Source organism: Chiloscyllium plagiosum, unplaced genomic scaffold, assembly GCF_037043375.1.
Source record: "Chiloscyllium plagiosum isolate Xiang-an unplaced genomic scaffold, Cpla_swu_hap1 HiC_scaffold_6, whole genome shotgun sequence".
In the NCBI taxonomy this organism is placed as follows: Eukaryota; Metazoa; Chordata; class Chondrichthyes; order Orectolobiformes; family Hemiscylliidae; genus Chiloscyllium; species Chiloscyllium plagiosum.
Genome location: NW_028270144.1, coordinates 61,238,484 through 61,260,585, shown reverse-complemented (window position 1 = coordinate 61,260,585; position 22,102 = coordinate 61,238,484).

Below are 22,102 nucleotides of genomic sequence, written 5' to 3'. Positions count from 1 at the left end.
TTCAGATTTCTAGCATCTGCAGTTATTATATTATGTAATTGGGTAAGTTTGCTCTCGAGAAAAACTTGTCCCCTTCTCACTACTCTGCCGTAAAGAGTTGGTGAGAAGATCTGTTTGGGACTTTTTTGATTCATCAACAATGAAGGCACTTGATAGTCAACTAACAGTTACTTATCGACCTTAACTCACCACCTCCATGAGCACCTGCCTCCCCAGCTGAACAGAAGTGTGACTAGACTCCCAGCTTGCAAACTGTGATTAAATCCCTGCCATGGGGCAATCCTGTGCATGTTGTGGGTAAAGGTGGACTTTGAAAGTCAGCCCCTGCACATGCCTCAGACCTCTGAGAAGCCTCCCCTCATGCCCTCAAGACCTGATCCCATGCAAGGAAAGAGAAAATACTTAACTTCTACTGCTGGGTCACCGCTGTAATAGATACCAACTGGCAGTCCTTTAGACCCAGAAGTTGTAGGCCTCTGGCTGGTAACTTTGAGTGACTCAACGTTCTCGGGTTACAGTATCTGTAAACGTAAGAAACTCACCTGTTAATGAGCTGGAAAACATGTAAAAAGAACATTCTCTCACCAGTGAGATCAAAGTGATCTAACATGCTGCCCCCATACCTTCTTTAAAAATTGGGGAATCTTGATTCTGGTCACCATTGACAAGATGAGCTTTCAATTCCAGAATTATTAACTGAATTCAAATTCCACCGAGTGAGAATAAAACCCATATTCCTAGAACATTAACTTGGGCTTCTGGATTACTGGTCCAGTGATATTGCCATGACATCATTGTCCTCTCCATTTCATATAAGACCAAAGCCCCTGGTTTTCACTTTAAAAAATATTGTGTAATGTGATTTACAGGCTAATAATGGGAATATGATAAATTTGTATATTTCAGTCTTTTGTTCAGGCAAAATTATTTCCGTTTTCATTTTCAGTAACATCTTACTTTCTCACCTGAAAGTGTTGGATCATTTCTAGGATCTGTCTCTAACAACCAGACTGTTTCACAGATCTTGTCTTTGATTGAATTGTTTATTACTTATTAATGAGTCTGAAGGGTTGCTGTTGACAGGCTTTGTTAATAAGCCTAATGTTATCATCAGCTGATAACTGCATTCATGACTGGCAAGGACTCTGAACAATGTCCAGAAGAGCCCAGACAGAATGACTTTTGCCTCCATTTCAATCCACTGCATGCAGGCTAATTATAGCAGTCATCTGCTGCCCTAACTGTGCTCAACTAATTCTACATAAGACAACAATTTAAACTGATTTGTTTGGATTTAGAAAAAAATGATAGCAGAAAAGGAAATGGCATTCCACATAAAAATTTTTAGTTTTGGAGCAATTCTATAATTGTTTGTTGAACATTCCTGCAGGCTACAATAAATGATTGATATGTAAATAACTGATTACAAAACTCATACCCATGGCAAGCAAACAGTTCTGATTAATAAAAAAAAACTGCCTCAGGAGATTTTACTATGATACTCTGGAATATATTTGAAGTGAGTGACTGAAAACATTAATCACGAAGAAAATCTGAAAGTAACACAGTTGATTGTAAGTATTGATATTTTCAAAAATAACAAATACATAGGCATTAGTCTTTCAGTTCTTGTAAGCATGCTGCATGTGTATATTAAACATATGCGAGAGATTATGGTGACTGACTATGTTGCCATATCTTCCCAAGGACTTAGATTAGATAATGGTTAGATAAAATAAGTTAAAAATTACACAACAGCAGTTAGAGTCCAACAGGTTTATTTGGAAGCACTAAGTCTGCACCAACTAAACCTGTTAGACTACAACCTGGTGTTACGTGATTTTTAACTTTGTCCACCCCAGTCCAACACCGGCTTCTCCATATCTTAGATAAATGAGTAATGGCTGGCATTCTCAACCAACCATATTTTTATAGAATGCTAAACTTACACACGTACCAAATAAAGAGAACTGTTTGAAACTCTATGGTGTTCTTTGGTCTATATGTATTTCGTAGGAGAAAGTCAGGGCTGCAGATGCTAGAGATCAGAGTCGAAGAGTGTGGTGCTGGAAAAGCACATCAGGTCAGGCAGCATACGAGGAGCAGGAGAATTGATGTTTCAGGCATAAGCCCTTCATCATTAATGAATCCTGATTGATAGCCCGAAACGTCGATTCTCCTGCTCTTTGGAATCTGCCTGACCTGCTGTGCTTTTCTAGCTCCACACTTCGACTATATGTATTTAGTGTTTCTTTCAAAAAAAAAGTTTCAGATCATGTCCTATATTAATCAAACTTTAAACATACCATTGCTTTGTTCTTGCTTTTGCAAAAGGCTTGGTCTTTTTGTCAGGGTTGTTTGTATATGTTAATTCTAATTTGGCATGCACCACATGGACCCTTGAATCTCAAGTGCTATTCAGTTATTCAGACCAAACACATTTGAAAAGTTGCTCACAACCCTGGGTCTAATTTCAACCAGGACTAGAGTTAACATTTGTGATTGGAGAGGACAATTACATGCATGGAATTTAAAGAGAGCAAAAGAGTTAGAAGGGAGTATAACAATATAAAAAAAAAGATGCAGAAAGCTTTTGGTCAGTCTTGGAAGCATTCTCAGCTCATTCTCTGTCTCTGTCATTGCTGAAGGAGCAGAACAATAATATAGTGATCTACAGTGAATATGGTATGGGATGGAATAAGTACAATAGCAAGAAATGAACTTGAATCAGAAAACACAGTCCAGAGCAACAAATGATCTTGAATGGCAAGACAGAATTCATATGGGAGGAAGTAAGAAATAAAAAGGGAAAGAAGACAGTGGTAGGTGCAGCTTATTGCCTCCCTAACAGCCACTATTGATGTGACAGAGAATAAATCAGGAGATAATGAGGGCATGTAACAAAGACGGTACATCAATCATAGGTGACTAATCTTGTAACCAATCTTGTAAGCTTCTGCAGTAGGGATCATGCTTGGGTTACAATTATTTACAATACACATATTAATAACTTGGATGAGGAAGGGGAATGGACTATGGCCAGCTTTGCAGATGAGACCAAACTAGGTGGGAAGGCAAGTGGTGAGGATGACAGGAAAGGTCTTAAGAGGGATAAAGACTGGCTAAATGAGTCAGGAAAAACTCTGCGGATGGAATATAATATGGGTAAATCTAAGGTTATGCACTTATTAGGAAGTCAAGAGGAGCTGAATGTTATTTACATGAAGAAAGACTGTATAAGGATGTGGTACAGAGGGATTTGGAATCCCTCATCCATGAATCACAAGGTGCTAGCTTCCAAGTTCAGCAGGTAATTGGGAAGGCAGATGGAAAGTTGATTTTTATTCCAAAGGGGATAGAGTATAAAAATAGGGAGGTCTTGATAAACCATTCAAGGTACAAGTCAGACTACAATCAAAATACTGTGAACAGTTTGGGACCCTTATCCAAAGAAAGACATGGTGGCATTGGAGGCAGTCCAGAGAAGGTTCACCAGGTTGAAAACCAGGTATGACTGGATTGCCTTATGAGCTGAGATTGAGTAGTTTGGGTCTGAACATATTGAAGTATCGAAGAAAGAAACTTGACCTTATTGAAGCAAACAGGATTCACAGGGGACTTGACAGGGCAGACGGAGAAAGATAGATGTTTCCCTTGTGGGAGAATCCAGAGAGCATAATTTTGGAATAACGGGTTGCACATTTAAGACAGAGATGAGGAGGAATTACTTCTTTTAGAGGATAGAACATCAGTGGAATTCTTTACGGCAGAGGGTTCTTGAGGACTTTTTAAAATCAGTGTACGAATTGTGTGGAAAAGGATAATGTTGAAAAGGCAGAAAAGGGGGCAGTAGGCTGCACCTACCACTGTCTCCTTTTCCTTTTTATTTCTTACTTCCTCCCATATGGATTCTGTCTTGCCATTCAAGATCATTTGTTGCTCTGGACTGTGTCTTCTGACTCAAATTTATTTCTTGCTATTGTACTTATTCCATCCCATACCATATTCACTATAGAGGATAATTGAGGATAATTAGTTGAGCCTTGATCTCATTGAACAGCAGTGCAGACTCAATGGGCTGAATGAACTACTTCTACTGTATGGCTTCTCCATCTTATGGTCTAAGTGAATAGATGCCTATAATGTGGTTAGGAGTACGTAGACATGATATTGCATACTATTATTGGTCAACCCAACTGTTTGATGGTAAAATTTGAAGATGTGCTACAGGAGCTACCACCCACAAAATATCTGATCAGCCAGTACTGGAGTCTCATTGCAGATAATGCACGCAAGTGTTAGACCATAGTTGATTGTTGCTAACTTTGCACAGATGCAAATTTGTTGCAAGGTATCTACAAGTGTAAGGCCTACAGAAATTGTTGATTGCATCTTGACATCTACTGCTGAACAAGTTAAATGGTTCTTGATCAACCAAACAAGAACTTGATGTTCCACAGGGATCAGTTCTGGGTCCTTTTTAATTTATCATTTTTAAAAATGGTTTGGATGAGGATATAGAAGGCATGGTTCGTAAGTTTGTTGACAACTCCAAAATTGGTGGTTTAATCGACAGTAGAGAAGGTTTTGTAAGCTGCCAAAGGCATCTTGAGCATATTGGTCATAGGCTGAAAAATAGCAGATGGAGTTCAAAAGTGATGTATTGCATTTTGGTATATCAAACAAGGGTAGGACTTATACAATTAATGGTAAGGCCTTGGGTAGTATTGTAGAACAGTGGGATCTCGGGGTTCAGGTTCATAATTCTTTGAAGTTTGCATCATAAAAGGACAGGTAGCGAAGAATGCATTTAGCACACTTGCCTTCGTTGTTCAGTCTTTTGATTATAGGAGTTGGGAAGTCATATTGAGTTTGTACAGGACGTTGGTGAGGCCTCTTCTGGAAGACAGTTATAGAAAGGATATTACTAAGCTGGAGAGGGTTCAGAAGAGATTTGCCAGGATGATGCTAGGTATGGAAGGTTTGAGTTGTACAGAAAGGCTGGACAGGCTGGGAGTTTTTCATTAGCATGTTGGAGGTTGAGAAGTTTATTGAAGTTTGTAAAATAATGAGAGGTATAGATAATGGTAGTTATCTTTTCCCTAGAATGGGGGATTTCAAGACTAAGGGGGAGAATTTTTAAGGTGAGAGGAGAGAGGTTTAAAAAAAGTCATGAGGCAAACTGTTTTACACAGAGGGGTTACGCATGGAATGAACTTCCTGAGGGAGTGGTGGATGTGCGTAATATTATGATGTTTAACAGGTATTTGGATACGTACAATGCTATGTAAATCCAGATAATGTACTAATTGGCATAGTTTTGAAAAAATGTCCGAATGAATGATTAGTCAGATAGTTACATCTCATAATGATGAATCTGGATTTGCGATAAAACATTCTCAGAGAATTGAGAAAATGTGATTATTCTCCTGTGTTTATGGGTTTGATGATGTTGGCAAAAAGGAATGGGGCATGACTTGGTTGCTGAGCTTGCTTGGCATCCTATTGCATTTCTTCCTATCCAATGATCAAACCTTGGTAGGGTCTCGATATGAAATGTCACATAGACTTCTCCACCTCCTGATGCTGCCTGGCTTGCTGTATACTTCCAGCCTCCTGTTTGTCAACTTTGGTACCACAAAAGCAGTCTTTGGCCAAAAAGAAATACCACTTGCACAAAGACTCAGATCTTAACCCAAGAGGTTTTTAAAAACATGTAATATCCATGAAGGATGTTTGGAAGAGTGAACTCACTTGTTTGTAAAGTCTGCAGAATTCTTTTGAGGGTTTCCCATGTGCAACTCCACAGGAAGCTTCTGTTCCATCAAGCTTCCACTGACTGTATAGAGTCATAGAGTCAAAAAGGTTGACAGCACAGAAAAAAGGCATCCAGGCTGAAAAATTGTTTTACCAATTTTTTTTACCTGAGCTTTTTTCTTGCTGGTATTAACCCTCTTTTGCGATATTTGTCCTTCTCTGTTTTCAGTCTCTCACTCACGGTTCATTCAATTCCTTAGCACTCTACAACAAATCTCTTCCTGGTCTCATGCTGCACCCCCACCCTTCTTAGTCTTGACATTTGCCACATTCTCACTCTGCATTCAACCTTTCTCAATCTCCACAGTATCAGTATCTAGTTTAGTTAGAGAATTAATTGACTAGTAGCTCTCAATCAGGACTACTGCAGGGATAATGTACTTCTCACTTTTATTGGTACTGAATGTTAATTACATCATTTTGAAGCAAAATTATGGTACTCTCTTTAAGGAGATGAGAAATATATTTATGCTAATGCAATTTGTTCTGCTACATTGCTGGTGCTATTTCATCTTTTTGATTCCTTCAGGTAGTTCGACGTTTTATTATGGAAACTCAAATAATATAGCATAGAAGGAGATCAAAAAGCTCATTACTAGTGTGCTGGCTTTTGGTAAATGTTATCCAATTAATTCCATCCTGCAAAAATAGTGCAAGTAGGACACAAACCCTCAGTTATTCTTGATGTGATGTCTTGAAGGAAGGATAATATACCTCCAGAAATTACAACCATTTTACTCTGTACGAATATCAACTCCAACCATTGGAAAATTTCTTCCCAACCCATACTGATTTCAGTTTTATTAAGATTTTCCTATAGCTCGACAAATTCTCTCCCATTCAGTATTTGAACAAATTATTTTGAACGTTATTGAATCTGTTTCCACTATACATTCCAGCAGTTCTTTTCAGACCAGAAACCTTGCTGCTTAAAATGATTTATCATAATCCTAAATCCAGTTCATCTGCCAATTTTCTTAAATTGAAGTCTGACTACCAACCTTTCCATCACTGAAAACAGTTTCTTATTTATTCTATCAAAACTTCCCATAACCTTGAACATTTCAATTGCATTTGGACTTAAACTTCGTCACTTCGAGTTAATACCCTATTGCTTGGCATTAATGTGCAGTAAATCATACCTGTTCATACAACAATTGTTTTGTCTTTGAATGTCTGTGCATTTCTCAATATTGAACAGTTTATTTTTAGTATTGACATATTCTTTTTATGTGCATTTTATTACACAGGATGGAGTCAGTTTCAGTATGTTTTGTTACAAGATTGTGCTGCCTGTGCATTTCAGAAAATTGCAAACAATGCATCTGGGATTCTCCTACATTTGTTGCTAATTGACAAGTTGAATTCAGTAAACTGTCTCCAGAGTGGGTTGAAACATACACATTCAGCAGTTACATTCAAAACATGAATTTAACTACCCCAGTAGCAAGATTGTTAAATAACACTGATCCTTTTTCAGTCTTCCGTTATGATTCAATTTCTGGCACAAATGTGTCACAAACTCGAAAGGTTATTGCAGCCCTGAATATTTGTGCCTCTGGTTCATCCTGAGTGATGTAAGTAACTTCTATACATTCTACAGAAGTAACAAGCAAATGCCTGGAACGTTCTTGTAGAATGAAGTTCCTTTATTACCTTCTCCAGGGATATTTGTGGACTATACACATAGATTGTATGATTTTTCTAAGTCTAGATGGCATAGGATGTATGTTTGGAGTTTTGCATGTTTCTCAAAATGTGCAAAAGCCTTCACAGATCAGAATTTCCAATGATCAGCTTATTTGCAACCATTTACACAAAACTGTGCAACTCAAAGATGCTTTCTCGATAGCTGCCCTGATTCCTTATTTTAGAATCAACATCCATGTTTCATTGTTTAATCCAGATAGCAAGTGCAAGGCTTGCTTGGACACTAAGATCACTCATTGTTAAACTAATTTGCAATAGCTGAGAACACCAAGTACAGCTTCGAAGCAGTGCTATAAGAAGATTATGCTTCAATGAGTGTAGCCAGTAAGTACACCATTGGAATTTTAATACAACTTTTCTGATACTTATATATATATATATATATATATATATATAAAAGAGTATGCTGTAAGCAGCACCAAGATAAAAAAAATCAAAATGCAGAAGAATCTGGAATACTCAGCAGATCAGGCAGCATCCTGACTGATGGCAAGGAAATCTTCAACTTGCAAAAAGGCACCATTAATCAATTCACCAAAGGAGAGAAAGCAATGATGAGTTACTGACCAATGTGGAAGTTGATTGACAAAAGAATGCTGGTGAAGAGCAACAGTGGCCAGGAAAAGAGCATTGAACAAAGATAAGAACATTAGAAGATTGACTAATCTGTGAAGAAGAATTGGAGGAGAAACAAATGGGGATAGATGGAGTTAAAAGGCAGGAAAGCAGCAATCAAAATGTAAAAGTGAATGTACAGGATTGGACCAGAAACAACACTCACTGTATCAATCAAAGGCAAGAAAGACTATTGATGGACATGGATTAGGATGCAAGTTGGCTGGAACACTTTCAGGAGTTCCTCCACTAGCCCAGCTCCAACCTCACAGTTGAGTTCAATGGTAACATTGCAGCTCAACAGCTGAATGTCAGTCTAAAATAAATTGTGAGATCAAAAGTTTAAAGAGCCATCATGAGCCTGAAGAAGCATAAAAAACCCAGGATCAGTTAAATACCAGCAGAGTGGTTGAAATATTGGATGAACACTCTTTTAAGAGAGCACACTGCCCAGTTCAACAAGGTCTGCACTGCACAGGATGTTCTGGGTGAGTGGAGGTGAGGACTAATTGTTAAATTCCAAAAGAAGGGAAATCTCAATAACTGCAACAGCTGGAAGGGCATAATACAGAGGTACCTTGATTATCTGGCATTCGATTATCTGAATCCAGATGTTCGCAGGTAAAGGGACGGCTGGAAAATGGGAAGCCTTCAGAAATGAGATAACAAGAATCCAGAGAAAGTATATTCCTGTCAGGGTGAAAGGAAGGCTGGTAGGTATAGGGAATGCTGGATGACTAAAGAAATTGAGGGTTGGTTAAGAAAAAGAAGGAAGCATGTGTCAGGTATAGACAGGATAGATCGAGTGAATCCTTAGAAGAGTATAAAGAAAGTAGGAGTATACTTGAGAGGGAAATCCAGAGGGCAAAACAGGGACATGAGATAGCTTTGGCAAATTGAATTAAGGAGAATCCAAAGGGTTTTAACAAATATATTAAGGACAAAAGGATAACTAGGGAGAGAATAGGGACCCTCAAAGATCAGCAAGGCGGGCCTTTGTGTGGAGCCACAGAAAATACTAAATGAATATTTTGCATCAGTATTTACTTTGGAAAAGGATATGGAAGATATAGACTATAGGGAAATAGATGGTGACATCTTGCAAAATGTCCAGATTACAGAGGAGGAAGTGCTGGATGTCTTGAAACGGTTAAAAGTGGATAAATCCCCAGGACCTGATCAGGTGTACCCTAGAACTCTGTGGGAAGCTAGAGAAGTGATTGCTGGATCTCTTGCTGAGATATTTGTATCATCGATAGTCACAGGTGAGGTGCCGGAAGACTGGAGGTTGGAAAACGTGGTGCCACTCTTTAAGAAGGGTGGCAAAGACAAGGAAGGGAACTATAGACCGGTGAGCCTGACCTCTGTGGTGGGCAAATTTTTGGAGGGAATCCTGAGGGACAGGATGTACATGTATTGGAAAGGCAAGGGCTGATTCGGGATAGTCAACATGGCTTTGTGTGTGGGAAATCATGTCTCACAAACTTGATTGAGTTTTTTGAAGAAGTAACAAAGAAGATTGATGAGGGCAGAGCAGTAGATGTGATCTATATGGACTTCAGTAAGGTGTTCAAAAAGGTTCCCCATGGGAGACTGATCAGCAAGCTTAGATCTCATGGAATACAGGGAGAACTAGCCATTTGGATACAGAACTGGCTCAAAGGTAGAAGACAGAGGGTGGTGGTGGAGGGTTGTTTTTCAGACTGGAGGCCTGTGACCAGTGGAGTGCCACAAGGATCAGTGCTGGGCCCTCTACTTTTTGTCATTTACATAAGTGATTTGGATGCACGCATAAGAGGTACAGTTAGTAAGTTTGCAGATGACACCAAAATTGGAGGTGTAGTGGACAGCGAAGAGGGTTACCTCAGATTACAACAGGATCTGGACCAGATGGGCCAATGGGCTGAGAAGTGGTAGATGGAGTTTAATTCAGATAAATGCGAGGTGCTGCATTTTGAGAAAGCAAATCTTAGCAGGACTTATACACTTAATGGTAAGGTCCTAGGGAGTGTGGCTGAACAAAGAGACCTTTGAGTGCAGGTTCATAGCTCCTTGAAAGTGGAGTCACAGGTAGATAGGATGGTGAAGAAGGCGTTTGGTATGCTTTCCTTTATTGGTCAGAGTATGGAGTACAGGAGTTGGGAAGTGATGTTGCAGCTGTACAGGCCATTGGTTACCACTGTTGGAATATTGCGTGCAATTCTGGTCTCCTTCCTATCAGAAAGATGTTGTGAAACTTGAAAGCGTTCAGAAAAGATTTACAAGGATGTTGCCAGGGTTGGAGGATCTGAGCTATAGGGAGAGGCTGAACAGGCTGGGGCTGTTTTCCTGGAGCATCGGAGGCTGAGGGGTGACCTAATAGAGGTTTACAAAATTATGAAGGGCATGGATAGGATAAATAGACAAAGTCTTTTCCCTGGGTTCGGGGAGTCCAGAACTAGAGGCCGTAGGTTTAGGGTGAGAGGGGAAAGATATAAAACAGACCTAAGGGGCAACCTTTTCATACAGAGGGTGGTACATGTATGGAATGAGCTGCCAGAGGATGTGGTGGAGGCTGGTACAATTGCAACATTTAAGAGACATTTGGATGGGTATATGAATAGGAAGGGTTTGGAGGGATATGGGCTGGGTGCTGGCAGGTGGGACTAGATTGGGTTGGGATATCTGGTCGGCATGGACGGGTTGGACCGAAGGGTCTGTTTCCATGCTGTACATATCTATGACTCTATGACTCTCTATGAATGTCAGATTATCCATTAAGATCGCAAGGTCCTGATGCTTAACTAAACTATGTTATCCAGCATTTGATTATCCGGAATTCAATTAACCAAACAAAATACTGCCCACCCGTATCCTTCGGATAATTGAGGCTCCTCTGTATTGCTGTCAGTATCTGGCAAGGCCTTCAGCATGATACTCCGCAACAGAATGAAAGCAGACTTAGATAGTGTCCTTGTTGAAGAACAGGCAGGTTTTCAGGGTGACAGATCATGCTGTGAGGAGGTCTTCAAGCGCAGTACCATTGGAGAGCAGGGCCCAAAGCATGAGAAACAACTTTTTTTTTAGCAACTTAATTGTTTTCAATAAGGCTTTCAAGAAGCTAATACACACAACGTCTAATGGAACAAGAAAGGTAGGAGGTTACAGGAAAAGTGCAAGATCAATTTCTCAAACCACAGTAATAGTTGGAAGTATCTATTTAACCTGCACACAGCAGCACACATCCATGAAAAAAAAATGAAAGTAACAGGAATTATTGCATAGACGGATTGAAAACAGGAAAAATCTGATAGAAAAGCTAATAAAAGGACTTGATTCATTTGGTAAAGCCATTAAGAAAATGTATATTATTATTGACGGTACAAACAATGAGATTCATTCTGAAAAGCAATTAAGGAAATGGGGTCATTTATTCAGACTATGATTAACAGGATTTATTTAGACGAGCACTGAAAGCTTCCATTATACTTCGGAAAATCTTCCAGTTCAGCAGTATGTAGTGGCAGCTGTGCTATTGTCATGACCAAACCTCTTCAAGGTTCCTCTAGTTATTATGGTTCCAGATGGATATCCCAAATTGGATATTCTAGATGAGGATGGATGAATTCATTCACTCTCATTATTCATCTCCCCACCACTGGTTGCAGCACGATTATTTTAAAGAGAACCATCCCTGTGGTTGCTCTTCTCTCAGCCCAAATTAACTTATATTTTAAAAGGAATCAATTTGACCAGACTTCCTTGAGTTAAGGGAAGAGTGAATAAACACAAGACACATGCACAGATTGATAACAAGAAGCGAGTCCGGGAAAAGATGGAAGTTAAAAGATGTTTGGATCAGTCTGTCTGGGAGCTTTGTGAAGAATGGGCTATTGATAGTTGAACAGTTAGTTTTTTGATTCTTGGCTTTACAGTAAATTGAAACCTTTTTGCCCTGTTTTGTTTTGATCTTCGCTGACAGGATCCAAACTGAGATGGAGTCTATTGAAGAAATTAATGAGGTCCTATGATTGTACGGGACTTGCAGACCTCAGACTATCAAGAAGAAAATTAAAATCTTAAAAATCACATAACGCCAGGTTATAGTGGCTTATTTGGAAGCACTAGCTTTTGGAGTGCTGCTCCTTCATTAGGTGGTTGTAGAGTACATGAAGGTACTCTTCTTCTACCCCACAACCACTTGAGGAAGGAGCAGCACTCTGAAAGCTAGAGCTTCCAAATAAACCTGTTGGACTATAATCTGGTGTTATGTGATTTTTAACTTTGTACACCCCAGTTCAACACTGGTACCTCCAAATCACAATTAAAATTAACAGTCACCACCCCAAAGGCCTACCAATTGTCCAGGATGATAGAGACCACTACTTGGAGAACAGTTAAACCACCGTATCACCTGACTTTGTGAAATCAGAGACTTGGAGGGCAACATTCCCTCTAAGCTGTGCATGCACATTGCCAGTCCATGGGTCTGTGCACAGTGCTAAGTACTAGCACTGAATGCGACATTGACTTCTGGTTCTGGAAGTCATTGCTGTAGATAGACCGTGGAGGCCTGCACAGCTGGAAAGAAAATTAGAAAGAATGTTGCTTGGATGCTGGGGAAAGAACAAAGATAAATGGGAAACTAAAAGCTTGACAGATGTTGTGTAAAATTTTGAAAGGAACGAGGAGTCCCATAAGTAGCATCCAAGACAATGTCACCTGGATTGGTGGGTGAATAGGTTTGGACTTTGAAGGAGTAAAACCAGATTTTCTTCATAATCTCAGTGACAATATTTATCATAACAGTGTCACTTGTAGCTGCTTATATGCAATAAACTGCATATCGCTTAAAAGTCATAGTGTCATAGAGTCCTACATCATGGAGACAGGCCCTTTGGCCCGAACTGGTACATGCTGACCAAATTATCCATCCATGCTAACCCCATTTCCCTACACTTGGCCCATATCCTTCGAAAGCTTTCCCATCCATGTATTTGTCCAAATGTCTTTTAAATGTTGTTAATGTACCCACCTTAACCACTTCTGCTGGAAGCTCATTCCATAGGCATACCACCCTCTGTGCTACCACTCAGAGGTGAAGTTGATGGCACCAAATCTACTGGACAGCTAATACAATGAGAAGAGCAATAATGATGTTTATCTTACAAAAATCTCCAGGTATGGTGATATTGGTATCAACCATCTGCATAAGAATCAATAAAGCACCATTGGTCTTCAAATAGCTCCACTGTTTTGTCATCCAACAATGTCAACACAGCCATGATTCTGCGACTCCATATGCCCAACAACAATCTACATCAGCAGATGTTGCACAAATTAGACATCTTTCACCAATGTGGCCATTGTAAGATTCCGGGCATCACTTGGAGAGGCAATATCCTTCCAATGCTAAACAGGACTAGTCAGAGGTTCCTGTGTAACATTGCGGCTGAGAGTTGACTGAGACTGGCAGGACTTGTATTTTGACAACTGGATGTTTGCCCATTATAGTATCAATAGAATAGACACTGCTACATGGACAAGGAAGGCTGGGTGAGCAAATAGTAGACTTGGTGAAGTCAATTTAAGGAAGACCTTCAAGACTTGAACCCCATGGAGAGAAAGAGATTGCGATGGATCGGGTCTAGTGGCAGAATCTTGCTGCCCATTGTCTCATACAGGAGCAGAGGAACTAAGTCTAAGTAAGGCAGACTACACCTGTGGAAAGAGAACCAAAACATTCAGATCCATAATTTTTCATCAAAAATGTGACAAGTTAGAAATACAAGAGTTTTAGGCCTGGGAAATGAGAGTGTGGAAGAGGAAAAGTTTGTGATTGGATTTGGAAATGGAAGAGACTTAAAAACTGATTGCTAGTACTGGATAAACAGAAATGTTTATAATACAAGTGAAATAAAAACAAATGAAGCTGCATCATACAAGCAGATGTGAGTTAAACAGTGAAAGCAAGGTGCTGTAGCCAAAGCTAAATGACCCACAATCAATGTGTCAAGTCAAAGATATGCAGGCAAAGATATACAGGTAAAGACATGTAATTGTGAATGATGAACAATTAACAGAGGTAACAATGTCTTTGTATGAATGACAATGGATTCCAGTCTGTGAAAGCAAAAGAAAAGGTTGAAATATTTGCAGCCTTCTTTGATTCAAAACATCTGGGTAAAAGATTCTTTGCAGCATTCTTCTAAGGTCTGTACCATTACAGATGCCAGTGTTACCTAATTTGATTCTAGTCACATGATATCAAGAAATAGCTGAATGTAAAGAGCATATCTCAGTTATAGTGCTGAAGACCTCAGTTTCAGAATTTAGCTGTGCCTCTAGCCAACTGTTTCAGTAGAGCTGCAACATTGGTATCTGCCCCAATAATGCAGAAAGTTGTGGAGGCATGCCTCTCCATAAAGATCAGGACTAATCTAATTCACCCAACTAATAGCTCATCGGCCTACTCTCAACTAGGAGCAAATGATAGAAAGATTCAAGCACTAGCAAGAGGTACCTAACCGATAATTTGTGAGTGGGTTATCAATTTACGCTCCTTCAGGCAAGTGGAAAGTATTCTGTAAGATTGCTGACATTTGTGATAAAGGCACACCCTTTGTCACAGCTTGCAAATCCATAATCAGAAATAATCAATAAGTAGAACAAAACATTCTTCAAAAATTTATAAAAATCTGTAATTAAGAGTCTAATGATGACCATGAATCCATTGTTAATTGCTGGGAAACCTTATCTGATTCACAAAAGTCTTTTCAGGAAGAAAAATACCATTATTACCTGGTCTGGCCTATATGTGATTCCAGAGCCATGGCAATATTGTTTACACTTAACTGTCCTCTAGGCAATTAAGGATGGGCAATAAATATTGGCTTAGCCAGTGATGTCCTCATCCCATGAATGAATAAAAAAATCTGTTAACAGTGTGGAAAAAGAAAATCAGTTACTTCCTATCAGTTTCTTCTGACTTCTAATTGCTAATAGACCAATTAGACATTTAAAAAAACCTCAGGCAGAGCTAAATTATGTGCACTTAAAGACCACTACAATGATAATTTATGCTAGTTAACATGCGAGATACCCTACATAATAAGCCATCCAGTCTTTTAACTTTGTGAAGACCATCTTGGAGTACAAATAAAAACACTTATGTAATTATAGCGTCAAACCTTTTTCTCAACATATTTTAACTTTGGTGTCCAAAACATTTGAAATCAGGGATTTGAACGTACTGAGCATTACATTTTAGGACATTTGGAGAAATCAAAATACATTTATTAGACTGTCACTGAAACAGAGTAACAAGTTAATTAGGAATGCTGCTTACTCAGTTGATGGAACATGAATGTCTCAGCAAGCCTATAGGAGCAGTGTGGGTCATTTCCTGCAAGAGCAAGTATTCTTTCCTCCATATGGGATGAGAAGCATGTCTGGCATTCCTCCATCTGTACAAACTTGCTCTGCCCTGTTGTTGGCTGGCTTCTCCAGTAATGAGTGAAAGGGAGGATTGGGTGAGCTGTAAGTATGTAGCATGTTTATTTCTCTAGGTACAGGAAAGCAAAAGGTATTGAGGCATTCCTGGATAGTTAGGAGGTAGGTCAGAGCCCATGCAGGTTTAATAGTGTGGGAGGTTGAGTGGTGTCAGTGAGAATGATAGATGTTGCAGGCAACAGTGAGAGTAGCAGAGCTTGAGCATTGCTAGGAGGTGGATGAATTGTAGAGATAGAGTACGAGGTGGTGGAGAAAAGAATGTGACACTTACCACGGCACAGTGGAGAAGGTCATTGATATTCCCATGGCACTGCTGCTCATTTCTGACGTTGTGGAGATGGCACTGATTCAGCTGGTGAACTGTGGGCAGGCAACTATCGTCTGGTGGTGCAGCCTCCTCTTTCAGTGAATGAGCTACCTCTGTACCACCTCCTCAACCAGAACCTCCAGCTTCCTCTGGGTGAATTGCAGTGTTATCTTCCCCTTCTCCAACATGTTCAGAATCTATCCTTGAATGAACACGACAACTTTGGAATTTCAGTTGTCTTTGGGTGCTTACGATCTTTTAAGTATGATGGTGGGCACAAGCAATTCTGGTCTTTTGGAGAACGTTCACCATATACCCAGTTGTTCTGGGAATGGTGTCTAGAAAGTTGGGCTAGAGTTGAATATGTTGGATGCCAAAGGAGAAGGGTAGGTAATTAATACAGAGCGTGTAGTAAGACAGGATAAGAATTTTCCCTAATCATATTTAGTATAAAATATTGATTTTTGGATGTCACCAGCTTGATTCTGTTATTTCAGTATTGTTTTTGATTTTTGTACATATTTTGAAAATGTCCCAATTTCTTGCAAAAGTGATATTCTTGCGATTGATATTGATTTTATCTGTGTTTTCTTGTTTTTTCACATCTTGGATATTGACTCAGAGCACCAACAGATTTGATTACATTTGGTTTGTCATAGAGCATTTCAAGTGCCTGCAACATGTGAAGTTGATAGTTCTGATGGTCCTCTGGAATACATTTGTCCCACTGTTCCCCAGAATTCCCAAATCACAACTTCTTCCACAATTGGAGAGCCTTTTCCAGAGGTATCTTCCTTCAATGGTAAAACTCAAAAGAGATGAAATTGATGACAATTATGTCTCCAAATAGTTATGTTGTAATGCTTTGTATCACAAGGTTCAGGTAATGTATAAAGATAATTTCTAAAGTTGTTAACATTTCTCCTGGACACTATTTTATTGAATTTTGCACTTTCTGTAATAAAATTGACTTTTAAAGTAAACTGGTTGTCAAATGCTTTTAAGATGTTGTTGTGGACTAGACTAGTATACTTCAAAATATTTTAAGCAGGTAGCACTTCTTATTTTAAAGGTAGCTGGGAAGAGCATGCTCCAGATGTGATGCAACGGGTCAAACTACTTGACGTTAAGCAAAAACAAATTGAAACACTATAGCTAGAATACAAACAAAAGAAAGAGGAATTTAGAATCATTTAACTATTGGAAAACTTAATTGAATAATATAGTGACTATTAGTAATTAGCTGTTCAATTTAGCATTACCAAAAGTCAAATTCAGACATAGATTCTCACATGCAGTTCTCTAATCCAGGAGGAAAAAAAACCATCGAGAGAAAATGAAGAGTGTAGCAGCCCAGAGACATTCATTGAAATTTCTAACACTTTTGAGACCTCAAGAGCTCCGATGTTACTAAACAAAAAAAATGAGAAATCTAGAGCTGGCCACACCCATTCAGGTTATTAAAAAAAACCAAGGCCTCACAAGTTGTTTAGATCTCTGCTTTGTTTCTTCCATGCTGACCAATTTAATTCTCTGTCTGAAATACCTGCAACTTTGAATCTGCCTGGAGGTGTAAGAACATTCTCCTTTTTGTTTGTTTAAATTAAATTGCTTACTTTAAATTATGATAGCTGTTAAAAATTGGATAAATTCTGCTGTATTTTCAACTTTTCTTTATGTTTGAATTATGGCTTCTATTCAATTGCTATAAAGCTTGTTAGAAAATTATCAAATTTAAGACTTTTTTTGAAATGATAATTAACTTCTATTTATTGGTAAGATCTCCTAAAAAAAGACTTTGAATTGTAATTGGTTATTGTTTGATATTGATTTCAAGCTAATTTATGCATCTTGGTGTGGACGTGCGTATTGTCACTGGACTGTTAATCTAGCGACCAGCTAATATTCCGGATATTTGGGTTCAAATTGTGTCATAGCAAATAGTGAAATTTGAATTCAGTAAAAATTGTGAATTAAGTGTCCAATGATGACAAAACATCCATTGCTGATTATCGGGAAAAATCCATTGGTTCACTAACGTCATTTAGGGAAGGAAATTGCTATCCCTACCTTTTCTGCCCACATGTCTTTCCAAATTCACAGCAATGTGGTTGATTCTTAACTGCCCTCTGGCAATTGGGGATAGGAATAAATGCTGGCCTCACTAGTGACGTCCTCATCTTGAGAATGATTTTTAAAAATATTTTCTTTGAATTCTTTTTTTAAACTTGAAACAATGAAGGATGAAACGTGTTTAAATCTGAATGCATCTGCTTAATACTGTGAAAATTATTCTAGCTCTTAAATCACTTTAAATTGTTGCTCACGTTTCACTTAAGAGTTTTAAAATAAAAAAAAGCTAAAATGAAGGATTAATGCTGTTTTACATTTTATTTTGTTGGATTTCCACCCCAGAAACAATATGAATGAGATACAGCATTTCTGATTTTTGTCCTTTTTAACTGAAGAAAATGGCATTGTGGAGTTTTCGTGCCTTTTAGAATTTGCAGTTGTGTAAAAAGATTGTTTGAACTTAAATAATTGTTTTTAACATTTTTGTCTTTTTCCTTTATTTGTTTAAAATATTTTAGTCATTGAGAGCTACAATGCAGAAAAGGACCCTTCAGCCCATGGAGTATGTCCTGGTCAAAAACAAGCCACAATTTATTCTACTTCCATGTTCCAGCACATGCCCCATAACCTCGTGTCACTTGGCATTACAGGTGTACAACTTAATACTTTTGAAATGTAAATGAGGTTTTCTGCCGCTAGCACTCTTACAGGCAGTGGGATCCAGATTCTCACCCCTTCTAGGTGATTTTTTTAACCGCTCATCCCCTTTAAAATGATTACCTCTTACCTGAAATCTCCCTAGTCATTGATCTCTCCATCTAGGAGAAACGTTCATTTCTGACCACCCTACCTCTGCCCTTCACATCTCAATTATGTTCTCCTTATTTTCCACCATTCCAAGGAAAACAACACTAGTATATAAAATTTCTTTAACTAAAACTCTCCAGCCCTGGCAACATCTTAAAAGTCTCCTCTGCCCTGTCTCTAGCATAATCACATACCTTGTATGTAGAACTACACAGAATGCTATAGATGTGGCCTAGTTAACTTTTCATACAGTTCCAGCATAACCTCCTTGTGCTTAAACTCTATGCCTCAGCTAATAATCCCAAATGTCTTCTGAGTTACTTTATCTACAGGTCTCACCACCTTAATTGACCAGCAGATATGTACATCGAGGTCCCTCTAATCCTCAGTGCTTCCTCGAGTCCATCATGTATTCATTTGCCTTGTTTGTCTTGCCAAAGTGCATCACCTCACACTTATCGAGATTGAATTCTGTTTGCCATTGATCAACCCATTTCTTCTCATCAAGGGCTATCGTCTTTATTACTTACCATCCCGTCAGTTTTCATATCATTCACTAACTTACTTATCATTCTGCTACATTCAACTCAAAATCATTTATATGTACCACAAACAGCAAGAGAGCCCCCAATACTGGTCCCTGCAGAATCCCACTGGACTTGGGCTTCCAGTTACAAAACATCATTCGACCTTCACCCACTGTTTTCCACCATTCAACCAATTCTGGGCATGATTAGGAGTTTCCTTAGATCCATAAAAAGGAAAAGAGAAGTTAAAGTGAAGGTAGCCCCCTTGGAAATGAATCTGGGGAGAAGGTTATGGGGAGCAAGAAAATGGCAGAGGATTTGTACAGTTATTTGGTATCAGTCATTACTGTGGAAGATAACTTTGAATATTTCGTTAATATTAACAAATATGGAAGTGAAATCACCATCAGTGCAGAAGTAGGAGTAGACAAAGTAATGGGGCTAAAGGCACACCTGTGGCTTGTATCTTCGGATCCTTAAAAAAGGTACCGACAGAGAAAGTGGTTGTATTGGTTGGAATTTTCATAAAATTCTTGGATTCTGCAAAAGTGCTAGAAGATTGGAAAACTGCCAGAATGACATCCCTATTCAAAAAGGGTGGTAGGCATAAAGTGTGTAACTATAGGCAGATTAGCCTCACATCCATTGTTGGAAAAATGTTGTTATTGTTAAGGAAGTAATAGCAGAACATTTGGAAAACCATAATTTAATCAATCATAGAATCCCTACAGTGTGGAAGCAGGCTGTTCGGCCCATCGAGTCCACACTGACCCACTGAAGAGCATTCCACCCAAACCCACCCCACCTCTGTAACCCTACATTTCCCATGTCTAATCCACCTAACCTGCACATGTCTGGTCATTCTGGACAATTTAGCATGACCAAACCATCTAACCTGTATACCGCTGGACTGTGGGAGGAAACCCATTCAGACAGGGAGAGCATGTGCAAACTCCACAGAGACAATTGCCCGAGTATGCAACTGAACCCAAGTCCCTGGTACTGTGAGGCAGCAGTGCTAACCTGAGCCACCAAGCAGAGACAGCAATGGCTTCGTAAAAGGGAAATCGAGACTGACTAATTCAGTAGAGTTTTTAGAGGAACTCTCCCCAGAGTGGAGAGAGGGAAACCAGTAGATATGTTGCATTTAGATTTCCAGAAGGCATTTAGAGTCATGTAGAACTCTCAGCACAGAGACAGGCCCTTGGCCCAAACTGGTCCATGTCGACCAAAATGTCCGTCCACGCTAACCCCATTGCTCTGCACTTGGCCCATATCCTTCTAATCCCTTCCTCTCAATGTACTTGACCAAATGTCTTTTAAATATTGTTAGTGTACCCACCTCAACCACTCCCACTGGCAGTTCATTCCATATGCATACCACCCTCCGTGTAAAAAAGTTGCCCCTCAGGTTCCCTTTTATTCTTTCACCTCAAACCTTAAACAGATGCTCTCTAGTCCATGATTCCCAACCTTGGAAAAAAGACTGAGTGCATTCACCCTATTCATGCCTCTCATTATCTTATATACCTCTATAAGGACCCCTTCAGCCTCCTATGCTTGAAAGGACAAAGTCCTAATTTGCCCAACCTCCCCCATAACTCATCTAGTTGAGTACTAGCAACATCCTTGTAAATTTCTTCTGCACTCTTTCCAGTTTAATAACATCCTTCCTATAACAAGATGACCAAAACTGAACACAATACTCCAAGTGCAGCCTCACCAATGCCTTGTATAACTGCAACATAACTTCCCAACTTCTATACTCAGTGCCCTGACTGATGGACGCCAGTATGCCAAAAGTCTTCTTCAGTGCCCTGTCTACCTGTGACTCCACTTTCAGAGAACAGAGTACCTGAACTTCAAGATCCTTCTGTTCCACTACACTTCTTAAGGCCATTCACCACAAAACTCCTACTTTGATTTGACTTTCCAAAATGCAAGACCGCTCACTTATCTATATTAAACTCCATTTGCCATTTTATGGCCCACTTCAGCAGCTGATCAAGGTCCTGCTGCAATTTCTGATTACCTTCCTCACTGTCCACAATCCTCCTATTTCAGTGTCGTCTGCAAATTTACTAATCACGCGTTGTACATTCTCATCCAAATGATTGATACAGATAACAAACAGCAATGGCCCCAGCACCGATCCCGAGGCACTCCACTCGTTAAAGACCTCCAGTCTGACAAGCATCCTTCCACTATTACCCTCTGCTTCCTACCACTAAGCCAATTGTGTATCCAATTAGCCAGCTCCCTCTGGATTCCATGCAATCTAACCTCCCACAGCAACCTAATATGTGGAACCTTATCAAAGGCCTTACTGAAATACATATAGACTACGTAAACTGCCCTGCCCTCATCAACCTTCCTGGTCACTTCGTCATATTTCTGAGACATGATCTCCCATGCACAAAGCCATGCTGACTACTCTTAATCAAACTCTGTCTTTCCAAAGGCATATATATCTTATTCTTCAGAATCTCGAGTTATTCTTTTTCCTTCAATATTCTCAGAGGAAATTTGACAAATTTCCTCCCAAAAGCTGTCCATAGTATTGGAGGCAGTATATTAGCATGGATAGAGAATTAGCTCATGGACAGGAAACAGTGAGTGGGGATAAGTGGTTCTTTTTCAGGTTGGTAACCTGTGGCCACTGAGGTTCCACAGAGATCAGTGCTGGGACCACAATTGTTTACAATATATACAAATAAGTTGGAGGAAGAAAGTGAATGCACTGTAGCCAAATTTG